This window comes from Leptinotarsa decemlineata, unplaced genomic scaffold (assembly GCF_025532065.1).
Source record: "Leptinotarsa decemlineata unplaced genomic scaffold, Ldec_3_MD MMD2_tig00026361_RagTag_RagTag, whole genome shotgun sequence".
Taxonomy (NCBI): domain Eukaryota; kingdom Metazoa; phylum Arthropoda; class Insecta; order Coleoptera; family Chrysomelidae; genus Leptinotarsa; species Leptinotarsa decemlineata.
The window spans coordinates 4,021,997-4,034,193 of record NW_027412704.1 but is presented as its reverse complement, the minus strand read 5'-3'; the positions used below and the strand labels follow the sequence as shown (position 1 = coordinate 4,034,193).

The 12,197-nt window shown below is 37.5% G+C and overlaps 1 protein-coding gene across 7 annotated transcripts in view; it reads left to right on the top strand.

The window, feature by feature from the left end:
* Window positions 1-12,197, top strand: part of LOC111502890 (diacylglycerol kinase theta) — a 62,081-nt gene that overhangs the window by 13,103 nt on the left and 36,781 nt on the right. The window lies entirely within an intron of this gene.

Genomic DNA, 12,197 nt, shown 5'->3' with positions numbered 1-12,197 from the left:
TAATTCTGGGGTTAAATCATTGAGTCCTTTAATAAAAACAGAATTTTGAGAAGTCTTTATCCTTACTAGAGGTAAGTGAAAGCAATTTCTTGATCTGGTTAGGTATTGGTGCAGTTTAAAATTGTAACTTATTTTATCAATTAAGTGTTTAGGTGCCCGTCCTGTTTTGATTTTAAAAATGAAAATAAATATCTGGTATAACAGATAATCTTCAATTATTAACCATGAACTGTCCAATATGGTTTTTAAGGGAGTGCGTCTGCTACATAACAAAATGATACGCATCGATCGGTTTTGTAGTTTTTGGAACCTGTCAATTTGGTTTTGGTTCAGTAGGTATAAAATAGTGGAGCAATAGTTCAAATGGGAAAGTATAATACTATTGTATATCACCGTTTTTTTGTCCATGCATTAAGGTATCTTGAACTTCTGAATAAAAAGTTTACTTTAAAAGAAATAGTTTTTAATATATAGTTTGCATGTTCTTTAAGTTAATCCATAGTCAACTATAATACCCAAGTATTTGATTTTTTCACTTGTTCGATTGGTTTCCCGCATAGTTTGATTTAAAAATTCTGGCATGGCAGTGTTTTAATCCGGTTTTCTCTTGCAATGAGCATACATTTCGTTTTATTTTCATTTATTTCAGGTAAATTACTGCAACACCATTTATGAATACAATTTATTGTAGAGTTTATCGTTTCCGTCAAAATTCCATGGTCTGTGGAAGAAAAATAGATGAGGGCGTCATCTGCAAATAAGTGGATTTCACACATTCCAGCTTCTCTTACTATATCATCTATATAAATAAGGAAGAGTAAAGGGCCTAGAATACTACCTTGTGGCACCCCAAATTTATTTTCTATTTCGTCGGATTCTATGTTATTCAGAATCAACTTTTGTTTTCTATTATCCAGATAATTTGCAAACAATTTCAATGCTCTACCCACAATACCGATACTTTCCATCTTTAGCACTAATCTATTTCTATCCACAGTCTCGAAAGCCCTCTGTAGATCAAGGAATACTGCACCTACTAGTTTATTTCCTCCCATACTTTTTTCCAATCATCTAAAACACATTGAAATGCTGTTTCACAACTATGCTTGCTTCGAAAACCAGATTGAACACTATTAACTATGTTGTTATCTTCAACATATCTTACCAATTGTTCATACACTACCTTTTCTAAGATTTTTTCAGTCGAGCTCAGCATATTTATTGGTCTTACATCGGAAGCTTTATTAGAATTAGATACCTTTGGCAGTGAAATTATTATTGCTATTAACAAGGTTGAGCAACGGTTCTGCAATATCATCAAAACAATATTTAATGAACAACATATTTAAGTCGTCGGTACCACTTTTATTGGGCATTGAAAAAATAATATTCTCCATGTAATCAACCATCCTAAATTCTTCCAATTGAGAGTTATAATTCCGAGTTGTGACAGGGTATTTTGGTATACCTTTGTCAATATTTTCAATTATGTCCTTAATGCTATTGATATAATATTTGTTTAAAGCGTTGGGTATATGTTGGTTGGCGAAATTTACTTCTGGAGATTTCAGCCCTGAAGATGAGCTCTGAAGAGGTCAACCTACAGTTATCCAGCACGAGAATTTTAGAACCCTGGTGGAGACTGACCCATCAATAACGGCGCGTGGAAAGGCGGAAGAACTTGGTGTCAGATCCCATGCTGTTTTTGATGTTTTAAAATATATTGAGAAGATCAAGAAGCTCGAACGAACAAAAATTGGCACGTATCCATGTCTGTCCTTTTTTGCTCTGGCACAACCAAAACGATCAGTTTTTAGATCAGATCTACGACAACAGGAGACGTCCAGGACAGTGGTGAGCCACCCAGGTACTTTCCAAAAGCGAATACTCACCAATAAATGACCATGGTTACTGTATGGTGGTCCGCAGCTGGTGTGATTCCCTGCAACTCTCTACAACCAGGCCATGGCAACACAGTAGAGTCCTATTGGGAGAAAATCGACGACTTCGAACTGTCAGGACACACAACAAACCAGACTGCTGTTAGTTTCTGGTACTATAATCGATGAGTGTCTTGACTGCAGGAGGCACTGTTAGTCAGTAATTTTGAAACTTCACTCTATCATTTCAGAAATATGAGATCAGTTCTGACGGAGAAACAGCTGATAATGTTATGTTATACACATAACGAATCACGACTAAGGCGAGGAATATGTTTTTGAGGGCCATCCACTTGTTTTAATGATGTTTATATCACACAAAAAATGATACGTTGTATCGCTGGTGTCTCTCATACCTCTAGTTGTAAAGATGTTTTTTAAACTCATCAAATCTTAACCTTGCCGTGCTTGTATATATTTGAAGTGTGTTTTTTATCTCTGTATCTGTAGGGTAGGGAGGGTGAGTATAGGCCCACAGCACTTAAGCCACATGTGACCCATTGTACATCCTCCCGAGGAGTTGTCCTCCTAGGTCATCGTCCATCCTGTCCTTTCCAAGAAGGCGGACAGGTCACTAGAAGAAGTCTCCTTTATATCGGCAGGTGTAGTCCAATACCCGCCAAACACACACTCTCTTATTAACGATAACTCCGAACACTCGCATAGGACAGTTTCATCTTCCTGTTCACATATCCTGCATAGAGGTGTTTCTACTAGCCCCATATTATGGTGGCGTTTCCTTAGTTGATGGTAGCCAGTCAGAATTCCTATTGTTAAGCGTAGATTTTTCTGGTCATCGCCAGATATTTCTTCGGCGCCAGCTTCTCAGGGTCGCCCAGGATGATCCTGGCGAAATTGCTTCCTTTGAGTCCATCCCATCTCTTTAGGGACTGAGCATATGTGTGACATTTGGCTAGTTCCGCAATTATCGAAGTCGTCAAGTCCTAAAATTCTTAGTCCAGCCTCTTCCTTGGCTAAAGAGTCGGCAATGCGATTACCTTCACTCCTGTAGTGCCCTTTAACCCACCTCAGAATAATGTTATTATCTACCAAGGCTTCGACTAAACCTTGGTGGCACTCTAGTACTACCCCGTGAGGTAACACGTTGTCTTTTCAAAGCTAATAGGGATTGTCTACTATCAGTGCAGATTGTAATGTTTTTGCCAGATATTCCTTTCCTGGTCATTTCTTTTGCGATTGAGATATCAGCCAGTTCAGTTTTTTTCCCATTCCCCACTTAATCCTTAGGCTTATTGATCTGGAGTACACTCCACATCCTGAGCCTTCTTTGGTCTTTGAGCCGTTTGCATATATGCGTATTGCATTTCTGGCATCTGACTCTGTGTTCTGTTTCACTTGTATTTTGTAGGGTTTATTAAACACAAAACCTGGGTTCAATTGCATCACTGGTTGCCTGCAGCAGAGGTTGCGCAATAAGCGCTTCTGGTCATAGGTTCAGCCTCAATTGACCTATTCCTACTTCGAGGTTTACACCAGCCATGCGCAATCGTAACATGACCATTAACACAGCCTCCTTAACGTACAGGTCCAGAGGGATCAGACCATGAAGTGTGTTTTTGCATTTTGTAATTTAAAATCTTTTAAGACTAATACGCAAATTCACACTATCAATACAAGACAGCGAAATGACTTACATGTGCCATTTCCAAGGATTTTTCTTTTATATAGGTCACCCCTTGTGACTGGGCAAAGGTTGTACAATAAACTTCCGGCCTAAATTAAATCATGTGTGACACTGGAATCATTCAATGTATCAGGAAGTACCTGTTGAAAGGTGGATTTCACACCCTGGGAGAGTTTTAGTTTTAGTTATTGAATAATTATCTACTTTTTGACAAATTCTATATATGTTTTTGCACGTCAGTAAGAAAATAAAGTATTATTATTATCATTAAATGTATGTCGGATATAAATCAATGTTCATCGTCGTATTAGCCAGGGAAGTAGTTGTTTTTCGGCAGGAATTCACCAGAACCATCTGTGTAGGTACGTTGAGAGAGATGAACGTTTCAAAGTTACAGTCTTCAGACTTATTTTGATTCCTGATGATCCTACTGAATAAAATGGACTAGTATCGTTTCTGTATTCTTCGAAGATTCCGGTAAACAACTCCCGGAGTGGATTGTACAGCCGAAAGTGTGTTGGAATCGCGATAGCGTTGCGTGTTGAGGCGTCTCGTTGCAGCCTCCTCTACGGATCAATACCTCCTCTCCTCGCTCCGACGTCAACGACGCTCGCCGGCCACCGTCGTCCTTCTCGACTAAACTCGCCGCCGCCGTGTCACTTTGTCTCCGAACCGCCATCGCCAAGTAGCGAGCAACAAATGGTCAACGTTGGGCCGAGCCTTCGCCGTAATTTTCACGATATTGGGGTTGATTTCTGGAGATATTTGATGATCCACATGACGATCGGAGTCACCTTTGGTGTCCATACGATAACTAGGAGAACAAATCAGATTAAAACTGTGCAGGAGGCTTTTTCCTGGCTTCGAAGGAGTTTTCACCTTCCATAAATTCATAAATGAATATTATAATGGACAAAACATCACTCTCCACCCAATAGGTTCTGGTAAATGCCTGCCGAAAAACAAATCAATCATCCTAGTACCGAAATTTCCATATTCGGTGACTTCAATGTCCGCAATATCGAATGGCTCAAATTTTCAAATATCAACGACGAACAAGGTCGCGAAGCTAAACTTTTGCAATAAGCAGCAGGTCAGGTTAGATTAGGTCTAAAGTGTGTGGGTCTATTCGACCCTCTACCGCAACCCGCAAGGGTTTACTGTGGCTCACACTTATTCACACTCGTCCAAATAAACTCAGCTTCTTAACAAAGCCGATTAGTTTGTATAGTAAGTGGTCTTTCAGGTCAGATGGTAAGAGTGCGGTTCTGCCGAACTCTAAGAACCTGATTCGGTCCCCAGCGGGGCAGGCACAAGTTATATGCTCTGCTGTTTCATAATTTTCCAAACAGAGGCGACAGACACTGTCTTCCGACACTCGAAGTCTCTGCATATGATGATTCAAATGACAGTGACCAGTAAGAAGGCCTGTTAGACATCGTAGTTCATCCCTACTGTAGTCCAACAACTGTTTGGTATCCTTTGCAAGAAAGTCAACAGCTTCACTACCTTCCAGGCCAGTATAGCCAGGAATCTAGATCAGAGACAACCTGTTAAGTCTTCCTATCGAGGAGAGTCGTTTTTGGCAATTTGGTACCAATTTAGACGTTGCTAAGCAGGAGCTAAGAGCTACCAACGCCGCTTGACTGTCCGAGAATATTTTTATTGACTTGTGTGTGAGGTTGGTTTCATCCAATCTCTCCGCACACAATTCAATAGCGTAAATTTCCGCTTGAAATACAGTCGCATAAGTTCCTAGGCAGGTAGATATCTCTGTCCTGGATCTGCGACTAAAGACACCTGCACCAGAACCGGAAGGTGTTTTTGATCCATCTGTGAACCAACAACTATCTGCTCTTAATATTTCCTTCTCCCGGAGGATCCAGTCCTCTCTACTCGGGAATAATCTTTATAAGGCAGTTCGTAGTTGACAGTTGGAGGCATAAAGTCAGAGATCATTTCCAGAATGCTGTAACTTCCAGTTCACTCTGCATTTAATTGATTTGTGCAATTGATAATGTGCACAAGTTTGTATGCAGTCCATCCGCCTCGCTCTCCAGAAAAATGTGGAGAGGAGGTATATCTAGAAGGATCTCCATGGCCGCTAACGGTGTGGTACTGATGGCACCAGCGATAGCCAGACAAGACTGTCTCTGTAAACCAGAGAACTTCGCTTGGGCCGTTTTCTGTAAAGCCTTCGGCCACCAAGCAACTGCACAATAAGCAGCAGACTCAGATAATAAATCGGCCAACCAGGATTACTGACCGTGATGGAGAATATGCTAGTCTTCTGGATCTATATCTAACAACCAATCAAGAAATGTACACAGTCACCGTAAGGCCTCCATTGGGATATTCTAACCACATACTCATTTCACTGTTGAGTGAATTACCGATAAATGTTGGGGAACAATCTGAGTTTGGCATTAAAGATCAGCTACATGGGAGACCTTCAAGACCATATAAGATAATTACAAATGCATTCAGGTACTAATATCACTGATGGAGGTTAATGCTTATATCTCCACATTCAAGGCAATAGACAACAAAATTCGACCAACAAATGACTTTAAAAACAGCGTAACCAATGCTACAACTACCAACTCTACATTCATCAATTCAAGAACCAACACATTTCACAACTAATGTCACATCTTATGCTCCAGGAATATCTGAAAAGATTGAAAAAAATGGAAAAAGATACCACGTTAGAAATTCTTAAGAAACGAAAAATATACTGAGATCTATACCTAAACATGAAACGCCCAGCAACATAGAAGAAGAAACAAAAAATTGCATTTGGAACATACCTTGTTGTTGTAACAATTGAAATAGAGATTACATCAGAAACGGAGACCATCGAATGGAATGGGTCAATACAAGAATGGTCTCATAACAAATGGGCTAAAAAGTCCCAGATCCAAGAAAGAAAACGCGTTTTTTGTATTTACTGAAGGAGCGGTGAATGCAAAAAGACTAACTCCATCTATGTTTCAAGGCCGAGAGTTTTCAGCCCATGTAGGATCTGTAAATGAGGGTATTTTGAACATATATTTGAGAATATTGAGAATATATCTTACATGCGACCCATTTCGATAAAATACATGAAAGTGAAACCGTTGCAACAGATTAATAAAAGAGAATATAATGACTACATTGAATGTTTCAAAATCAATCAGCAACATTGACGTATTTCAAAACTCCTTCTGTATAAAGTTGGTCATTACAATATTAATTTTTTCAGATTGTGGAAGGTGGTAATTACCAGAAAGATCAATCAAAAACTCTAAGATTCCTCCATAAAAATTGACGTTTGTTCAGTAGTTTGTTAATTGTTTCTTTAGGTTCGCATTATTGTGTAGTTGGTAACTATGGAGTAAAAACACGAAAATGAACTAGTAGGGCCTGAAATAATGAAAACATCTTTATATTCTGTTGCACTAGAAAGGGCTGCATGGTATTGGTATAAAAAATTAGGACTCGAATCCATACAGGAGTCAGGTACAAAATAAGGATGCAATATTTTCATCACAAGGACTAACTGATCTCATCCATTAATGACATAACTCATTGTGAGTCTTTATATGCGAGAAGTAAGCAAATTACAGCTGCAGAATATGTGTCAAAGAAGTCTTCGAACGTGTTGCACAAAAAGTAATACTCGGGAAACAACGTGCGCTTGGTTAAAGTCTACCAAAGACATTGCTTACGGTTCCTAGATCTGCCCAAGGAGTTCATCTAAATCTAGAAGTGTAAAACAGCAAGAGATTTTTATTGGAAAACGTCAGCGAGAATTATATAATAATGTACAATTGCGAAAGATGTTTGTGGTTTTTAACACGCGTTTATTAGCTTCACCTGCATGTATGTATGTATGTTTGTAACTCTCAAGCTCGAGATATGTATTTGACAGAATTATCGACATTATTGCTGGATCTATTCACGGGCAGATGGCGCTGTACGTAACATCCTTGATATATCGACATTATTGCTTGATCTATTCGCGGGCAGATGTACGTAACCTCCTTGATATAATTCGAACTCACTTTACATGTATTTCTACCTTTGAAAAATTTATTATTTTTTATTAACACGCGCGCCTGCTGCCTTATTTGTAACCCTCCTTTGCGTGCCTGCTATCTTGGGCTTGGTAGCTGATTTTAGGCTCGTTATCCGGAATCGGAAAATATCAATGGTCATTTTTCTAAACAATATACGGCTGATTGATCTCAAGGTTTAGATAAAATAAATATAGTTTAAAAAGACTAAAAAACACGATTTTATAGCATACGAAACTAAAAAATGAAAAATGATTGTAGTTCAAACACTAAAAACACGCTTTTAAAGAACATCGAACTAGATAGTTAAAAATATTTCTTTTTAAATAAGCTTAAAACAATAACGAACGAAAAATATTAGTATTATTGTGAAAAAAGCGTTGGCGCTTTGTGTCATATTTTTTGTATATCAAGCTCCCGTCGCTTTTTCCACAATAATAATAGTATTTTTTGTTCGTACCTAACTGTTTTAAGCTTATCAACAAAAATATTCACGACTTTTTAGTTCGATGTTCTTTAAAAGACCGTTTTTTAGTTTTTCAAAATATATTTATTATGTACCTGAATCATCATTTGTCTATTTGGATGGGTCACTCCAATAGTATATTTATAGCAGAGATAATTTTTACTTCTCCACCTTCTTACAAAAAAATCTAGGAATCTTCCAAAGAAAGAAAGACAGCTATTAATTTCAAAATGAACTCTTTATCACTTTACACTCCATATACTATATTATGTAGCAATCCTGTAATTGATATCTGATTCAATAACATAACGAATATTTTTAGTGTAAACTGAACAGAAAAAAGTATTTTTGTATAATTCATAATGATGTTTAGACATAGACATTTGAAAGTAGTTGTTTTTGAGATGATCTACATATCTTTGTAAAGAATCCATTTCGAAATTGATGGCTTTCTTTCTTTCTTTGGAAGATTCACAAATTGTTTGTATTGAGATGGAGAAATAGAAACCTAGAACTTTTCTTAATCCCTCCTCAAAGTATATCCCTTTCAATTTATGTGACGAAAATCACACATTTTATTTCCGTCCACCTGGTTCGGTCTGTATAATGGTGTTCGCATCCCAGTTTTGTGTGCCTGTAATTTAAGATGAATTAATTGGTTTTCGCTGAATAAAATAAATACGGCTCTGCTTATAACAACATCGGTAGTCCCTGGAGAGTTGTGTAAACATATACACACAAAAGTGTATTAGAAGGAACTGACGTCAACAATCACCTCGGTGCGATGCCTCTGGAAATAAAAATGTTCAGTGTGTGTTAGGAGAATACGAATATTATGTTATTATAATAAAGACGATAGTCAGTCCAAGGTTCGCCACGGGATATACACAATTCAATTTGATACATTCCCCTGAGCAGTCATGTTCATTTTTTATTAAAAAACGATACTGCTCATTTTTTAACTTTTTTAACTTTGCTCTTGGAAAAAATGTAAGATGTGTGTGAAATTTGTGGACGATTTTCTGTTTATTTTTTTCAAGGTCCAAACACAAGCACTACAGGAAAATCGTTAAGGCGCTCTAAGAGCCCGTGTGGAAGTAGGGACTGACGTTGGCTTTGAATCGCTGGGGATTAAATTCATTTGGAAAAACTGCATATTGAAAATCAAATAGCTTTCTCAGGCATGTATAAATATACAATGTTCATAAAAGTGGTCGTTGCGAAATTATTATGCACAATATACTTGCCGTTTGTTCAAATATATATTTAAGGAGTTATTGCAAACTTGAAACAATCGCGCGATAAAATAATTTCAAGTAGCCTGACAAACCGATGCGAAATGATGATGAAAAACGGTTACAATTATTTAAGCTATGTTCTTGATAAATTCACAACAGATATTATTTATTATTTTTATAATTTTATTATATATACATTTTTTTATACTGATTTAATTTTTTTTGGTAATTTGATATAAAAAATAGCATTATCTACAACAATATTAGTGAATCTGGAATAGGAAGTCTGGGAGAACGTTTCCTCTACTTCGCTGCTAGATAGCATATTATAATGGGGAATGTTCCTCCTGACGAAAATCAAATAGTTTTCATAAAAGAGCTCTGAAACAACGCATTTTAAACTTATCATTTCAACCTATTAGCTATAACATCGGTTATAGCTAATAAAGGACAATGAATCTGTGACCTGTATGAGACAAACAAAGATAACATATTTCAGAGGCGTGCTGTTCTGTTTACTAATGTTCCGAGTTCCGAGACATTCTGTGACATATGACATTTTGTGCACCTAACCTATCTTCCTCTATATAAATAAATAACAAAAAAACTGTTGTTTATGTGGCTTGTGGAGGTGGTATTGAACTATAATTTATATTTTGCCATAATTGTTGATTTATAAAGATAATTTTCCTTTTTCAAAGTAGAATATCTAGGTACGTATAAATTATTTCAACTTGATATAGGCGCTGTTGCCAATATGTGAATTAGAAACAAATCCCTTTGAAAATTGAAACCCAACATTTGAAACATCAATTTGAATACTTTTCGAAGTGAATTTGAAAAACTCATGAATTGAACTCAACTATATTTTGTTCAAACTTGCATTTGCTGTAATAACCCAAATTGAGGAACATTCCCCGTTGCAAAAAAACTTTTTAATGAAATATTTCCGAAATTTCGGCTTCAAAATCGTAATTTCGAGTAAGGGCGCGATGGCATCTCCTCTTACAAAGACATCATCTGTAAGATCTATCCCATGCGTTTGTGGTTCAGCCTAGTACCACTGATGAGACCTATGGCGAGTTGAAACAGCGCCTTTTTACTCGAAACTTACTTCAATGTATCCCAAAAACACACTTCAATGTGAGACTTCCACTTGATCTATCCCATGCGTTTGTGGTTCAGCCTAGTACCACTGATGAGACCTATGGCGAGTTGAAACAGCGCCTTTTTACTCGAAACTTACTTCAATGTATCCCAAAAACACACTTCAATGTGAGACTTCCACTTGAATGTTTACTAAACCGCGACACGTGTTTCGCTACACGATAACTCTTCGGGCGTCACAATAGTAGTTGGTTGAAGCCGATTTCGGGTCTCCCCCACCACTTTCAACCTTGAAACGACCTTCACCTACGTCACACAGTGTAGTCAAAATGACTTTAAGGGAGTGTTTCGCGTTTGACCTTGAACGACTTCCAACTGCGTGAGCGAGGTGGCATCTAGACTTTTTCCTTTGACTTTGAACAATCTTCAGCAACATCACATTGTGAATTTGAGCGCCGGATGTGTTATTGATTGACCATGAACACCCATCCTAAGGTGAAGAAGCACCCCCCTATCTTCTAACCGAGTTGATAGAATATTCATTCCACATTCAGTTTGGATAATCCAACGTATTCGAATAGATGAACGAAAGTAGTCTACAGTATTGGGTCGCCTGAAGATGCTATCGTATAGCGAAACAAGTGTCGCGGTTTTGTAAACTTCCAAATGGAAATGTCACATTGAAGTGTGTTTTTTGAATACGTTACGATGGATATTCATCAAGTATCGATCAGTTCTATCATGTGTTCGACTGTAATCTCAAAACTTCGACTTTTGACATTAGTTGGGGCTCGACATTGTCTTATATGATGTAACATGATTAGAAATCCTTGAAAGAAAAAATAAAATTATAATAAATAGCTGAAAATAACAATTATATTAAGCAAAAAACCCTTAAATGAAATAAAATAAAATACAAGCCACAACTGAAAATTGAACAATAAAAAAGAATTGAATATTGAAAAATTTCAAGCCAAGTTATATCACGACGTTTCTATTGTTAGTGTCCACAATCGTCTTCGGGTGATGACTGAACTTCTTCCTAGAGATGACTATTTATATGTCATTCAAGTGCTTTCACCTATCCCCTCTTCCCTCTCGCTGCTTAGCGGGAGCTGACCGTTTGGCGCGAGTTGGCCGTTTCCCTCTCGACTGTGGGTTTCCATATGTTGGTTTTTTTCTACACTAGCTTGGCTGAATGCGTTGTTGGATAACATATGAATTTCCTCCTAAACCGGCGTTCTTTCCTGTGGTCTCAGCTTAAGATCACTTGATGTTATGTTGATGAGTCCAAACATCCTGTGATATTCCCGATTTGCTGGTTTCGATGTGTGTCAATGTCAATTCGTTGTGGAATTACTTCTCCATTGTGAAAGTGATGGAAGGTCGATATGCTTCAGGAAGGTGTCCAGTTCTATATTCCATGGTTACATTTTATGAAGGTGTCAACGTATCTCCACCAGACTCGGGGTTTTATTGGCCAGAATTTCAAACCACTATAACTGGTGGACTTCAAACTTGAAACTTCGACTTCAGTCTTGAAATTTCGACTTCAATCTCGAGTTTCAAAATCGTAATTTCTAGTTTTGAAGTCTCAATTTCCAAGGAACGAATAATAAAAATAAGTGGTCTTTCTGCGCCTCCGTAAAAATCAATTGACCATACTGAAACTGAAATGATAGAAGCTCGTTTCACTTTGTGTTGAAAATTCCTGCACAAAGCGGTATCATCAGAGAACATAAA